The sequence below is a fragment of the Tachypleus tridentatus genome, chromosome 9, assembly GCF_004210375.1.
Source record: "Tachypleus tridentatus isolate NWPU-2018 chromosome 9, ASM421037v1, whole genome shotgun sequence".
Taxonomy (NCBI): domain Eukaryota; kingdom Metazoa; phylum Arthropoda; class Merostomata; order Xiphosura; family Limulidae; genus Tachypleus; species Tachypleus tridentatus.
Window position 1 is genome coordinate 88,211,278 of NC_134833.1, and position 5,763 is coordinate 88,217,040.

Below are 5,763 nucleotides of genomic sequence, written 5' to 3' on the forward strand. Positions count from 1 at the left end.
TCCTACTCTGTGAGCATAATTCTCTTGTAGGAACTTATATTTATATTCCTTGCGAATAAATAATTATCTCTCTATTTCTTGTTGTGAATTCCTGCACCTGGCGAATAGTTCCATATATATTTTTCACATTCATTGATTTCTCGATTAGTGTAAAATTGGTTCTAAATATAGATGTAACTCCATTTTAAAAGGGTTCTTTATGTGTGCACGTGTGTATGACTGCTAAGCGGAACTGTATTGTGAACATAGACTAGTCGTGTTTTAGCCTAAGTGAAGCCAGTAAAAATATCCGAATTGGACATGGCACGAAAAGGATATATTAATTAAAACTTCAGACATCGGACAAAGGTTTACATACTATGAATAATACAACAACGTAACAAAGGTAATTACCATTGATGTCACTAACAGTGCAAACAAAATAATAATCCCAAGTAGGAACAGTGCAACGCACAGCCTGACCCTCCCTGGTCTAAAACATGGGCTGAATCCCGATAAAGAAGAAACAACAATAACTCTGATACAGGTAATGATTGTTATATGAAAGGTTATATTTTAAACTTACGAAGAAGCTTAGTTTGAGAAACAAGGTAAAACTGGCAGAAGTTTATGTTATTTGACTGTCAGATTTAGTAATTCTTTTATTAAGTGTTTGTATCCCCAAAAAAAAATATTTCAGCCTCCAGAGGTCGCAGCCGAATAATACTTCATCTTCTGGTAATTTCTTGTAAAGAAATGATATTTACTTTGAGTTTAATCATAAATGGTACGACGGTATGTCTGCAGACTTACAACGCAAGAAACCTGGTTTCGATACCCGTGATGGACAGAGCACAGACAGCCCATTACGTAACTGCGTACCTAATTATAGAGAGACGTCTGGCTAAATATTTTTCTATTTTGTTCTTTGTTTGTTAAATTTCACATTATGAAATGCTGCCTTAATAGAGGTTTATTGTGTAGGTATTTGGATATATGCATGTAGGATACAGAAACAGGCTTATCACATTTCAGTTAAACTCAAGATAAAAACATTCAAACAATAAGCCTTTACTGGGTCTTACGGATTACAAACGTTTTACAGACGAATTTATTAAAATACATTAATTTTTTTATTCTTTTAATATATGAATGTTGATTAAAATAGGTCGAAAGTTCGCGAGAGATGTTTAGGTTTTACAGATTTGAAACTGAGACATTAAGTAAATTTGAACACTACTTAATGGTTATGTTGATTTATAAAAGGTAAATTTATTTATTTTTTGATAAAAATATTGGTTTCATCACTCGCATACAAAACACCCGAGTCCGTAAAAATACTTTTGTTATATTTAATACTCGATAAATAAATGGTGGTCAAATATTAAACCAAAATGACATGTGATGTGGTGATGATACTGTCAGAAACTCAACACGGTCACCTGTTTGCCGTGTAACGGACATTCAGGCGATAACCGATCTACACCTATGTATGCGTCAGAACTTCCAGAGGAATCGTCAACTTCATCAGATCCGATACATTCGTCATTCACATCCCCCATGTAAATTAATGTGTAGGAGTAGGGTCTACTACAGACATAACTCACCCACACCCCAGCTAGCACAGCGGAATGTCTGCACATTTACACAACTAGAAACTGGTTTTTCGATACCCATAGTGGGCAGAGCACATATAGTCCATTGTGTAGCTTTGTGCTTAATTAGAAATAAACCCATATCCCATAAACTGCAACCCTTTATACTTTCTATTATATTTAATTAATAATTTTTCCTGTATTTTATAATAATTTTATCAAAATACCTGTAAAGAATTATCTAAGCTTTTATGAAATAGGTCTAATATGAGCTAAGTCTTGCCTTGTAGTATAACGTTTTAATGCCTCGTTTATGAAAACACATCCACTTTACACTATTAAAACACACACTATAAAACATACATAATCAGAACATTGAAGTTCACAATGAGAAATGGCAAGCGACTTACAAAGATATTGTAAGCTAAATGTAACAAATAAATACAGCTCTCACAAACTTATTGTTAACCATTCTTCAGAAATGTAAACGTATTTTTACATATTGTCTGAGCACAAATTTCGTTAATCGTCACATACTGTCTAAGCAAAAATTTCATTAGGAGAAACAACAAACCCGTCATAAAACATAAAAGATGTCTTTTCCCACTGAATTATGTTTCTGTACAGATGTCTCTTTGACACATCCTCACGTTTACTTAGATGTAATATCTGCTTACTGTCCAGTGCTGAATTCCACATATTCAACTCACTCAGCTCTCCTTTCATACTTTAAGAACCATCAAATCTACCACCAACTGTGTTCTGGTCTTGTACAAGAACAACTGTACCTCCTTTTTGAACTGTTTTTCCCTTAGTTATCCAAGTAACATTGCCATAACAACGATAACCATTCATCATCAGAGATGAGCTCCCTTCTATGAAAGACTACACGTAACAAACGTGTTACAATTTTCCAACCTCTATGTGAGAGGAACACGCAATATTTATCTGTATTTTACCACCGATAATAAAACCTACAATATTCCCTACTTCCACATAAGTTAGAATCTCAGTATCCGTTGCATCAGAGGTTTATCTCCTGAAGACTTGGTAAAGTACCATCCATCACCAAACGAGGGAAAGAACTTGGTGTGGAAGGAGGAAACTTAACCTTACTGCTAATTTCGCCTTCTTTCAAAAAATACGACATACTGAACGAGAAAATGAAGACCGTAGCAACTCCACAAGTTAAGGGACTGGTTAGTTGCATAATTTCTACAAGAAAATGACATAAACAAGTAAACAATAAAATACAGACACTTCTAGCTTCATTGCTATCCAGTTTTTATTCTTCAACGAAAGGTTTTTTTACTATATTTAGAATGTAGAATAGCGTTATGATTTTTTTGAATTCTCATCTAATGTAGAAATTAAAAAGCAAAGACAAACAAAAAAATGTAATAAAGCAGTCATGCCTGGTGTTTATTCTCAGTGATGAATCTTGACTTATTAAACAAAACTTTCATACTCTACCTGCATAAGTTTTATTAAAGATATTGATATATTTATTTTTCGGTCGATAACACCGTTTACATATTGGGATGTGTAAGAAATTTCCGTCTTAATTGGACGTTCTAATTCATTTTGGAATTTCACATTTTTATTACGATGTAACTACATCTATTGTAAAGGCTATATTTGACTAAGAGAAAAAGTAATATAAATATGAAGCCAAAATATGCCAGAAGTAATGCTGTAAAATAACTGAAACTCAGTAACATTTTGTTCTCGGTCTTGATGTTTTCTTCAGTTTTGCTAATACAATTCTAGGGAAGGTTTTCTTTTAATTTTACGTGTTTCAGGCTTACTGTATGTTACAGCGTTTTCTGTCCTTTCTCAACAGCTACAATGGAAACTTTAATGTTGTGCAGCTTCTAAATCAAAGTGAAACGCTTTAATATAAAAATTACAGCATTTTTAACACAGATTTATATTTTAAGAAATATAAATTAGCAACTTGAAAACATTACATCACTCTTTCACAATTATAGACATCAGAGAGTTAAAAATATTGATTTCTTTCGAAAAAAACAATTCTGCCCAATGTTGAGTATATAATAAAACTTTTAATTTATAGAAAAGGTCAATCCAAATTCATAAGTTTGTTTACTCGTTTTGAATTTCGCGCAAACCTACTCGAGGGTTATATGGTCTAGCCATCCCTAAAAACAACTTCAGATAATCATCAAGAAGAAATAAAAAATGAAATAAGTTCAAGTTTCTGAGCACAAATATTCTAGAAGGAGTAAAAGATTACCGAAATAACTCTAATCATATTTTTCTTTCGTCTCTACTGAAACGTTTTAGATCCATTTTGTTTGTTTTTGGAAGTTAAATCACGTTGCTTTTATATATTCGTTCTTAGAATGTTTGGATGCGATTAAAGAATTAATAAAAACAGTATTTCGGTATTTAATATGGAGTAAGTGTTGATTATAACGTCAAGTTCATATATAGCAAACAAACACGAATATGTTAATACTGGGTTGTGTGTGTGTGTTGTTATATTCATTCCACTAATATGTGAAAGTTTAAAGCGCACATCAGATGATATTCAATTTAGAATTAAAAACAGATTTTAACTTGTAAATATAATAGGAAATATTCAGATATACTTTCATGACTATATTAAATTTTATCAAACATTCACATTTTAAGGATTAAACATTTAATGCCATGTTTACAAGCAGATTGTATTATGTTGTTATGGAAAATAGAATAATACATTGGTAATATAACTTATAAACTATAATTATCTATTTCAAATGCACTGTTTCATTTAACTTGAGAAGTTAATTAGTTACTCTCAGGAAACGGCTGGTTGTTAGTTTGATATTGGTGCTTATAGTTTTCTTAAATTTAGCCTTTACTTTATTACAAGGAACAGGATGAAAGATTACAAAAGAAAACAATATTATCCTAGATGTCATCACTTTGTATACAAGTTTTCCACTAGATATGACTAATAATAAAAAGAAACATCTCATATGTCTTATTATAACCAGTTCAGAATATTATATAATCTGAATCTTATCATATAAGTTATCTATAATCACATAGTAAATATAGGAAAAATACCCACACTACAATTGGTTTCTCTTTAGCTTCGTTGGTAATTATGTAATATTAAAATCTTAACAATTACAAGCTGATAAATGGTCTACAGAGGAAACAGAACAAAATAAACTTCGAAAGATATTTATTGTTGGCTTCTATTCGTTTCAAAAAGTATATAGAAAAAATAGAGATTTACATTGAAATCATGACAAACAAGTACAATAAACATACAGAAATAAAATTTGTCCAGCAAAACAGTTCAACACATAAGGACTGTTGTTTTTTTGTTTTTACTACTTAGTCACCTTTAAAGCAGACCTGCAGGAAGAAATACGTACATTATTCACATAAAGATACGAGAAAAACAATTATAATGTGAGAAAATGCATTGAAAGTTGTGTCACGTACGGTATTAAATTAGGACGTAGATATAATAATAACCACAATCTCAAGACGGAAAAAATATCTTCCAGGAGTAATTTTTTCTACATTTTCACATTTCGCTTAAGTTGTTTGAATTAAGTAATAAATGGATGATTTGATGAGAGAGAAGTACAAACATAAGCAAACAGTTACAGTGTTTTTTTAAGAGTAAACCTTTATGGTAAGAATGTTTCTCGTATTTCGTTGGCATGTTGCTCGTAAGCACCATGTATTACAACATTATAACTATTGAGAATTTATATGTCAAACTATTTTAATCAAGATTTTATGCTTGGTATATCCAGTGATATTTAGTAATCTAGTGTTAGTCAATTCAGTGTTTAGTAATTCTGTAGAATTACAAGTTACTGCTCAAATAAAAATAATGTACGTTTAGCTGAGCTTCAAGCACCTAAAACGCCATGAAATTGTTCTTTCGTTTGTTTGCAGATGACAATGACGAGGTATTTATTACCTTTTTTCTCCTTTTCGTGATTTTAAAGGTAAATCATTGAAAATTAGTAGGTTGCTGCTTTTATGTATGTAATTTACTGGAAAGAATTTTTGAAGTTTTCGGGCGAATTTTATTTCTCTGTTTCGTTGTAAATGTAATTTTATAAAGTTATTCTCTGAGGTGTTATAGGTTTTTGACGGGTATACACTTTTTGTATATTTTTAGAAATGTTGCGTGTCTGCAACGAATTTTATG

At 31.2% G+C, this 5,763-nt stretch overlaps 1 pseudogene; it reads right to left on the reverse strand.

Moving 5' to 3' along the window:
• Positions 1 to 2,114: 2,114 nt before the first annotated feature.
• Positions 2,115 to 2,724, reverse strand: LOC143227420 (C-reactive protein 1.1 pseudogene; annotated as a pseudogene).
• Between the last annotated feature and the right edge of the window lie 3,039 nt (positions 2,725 to 5,763).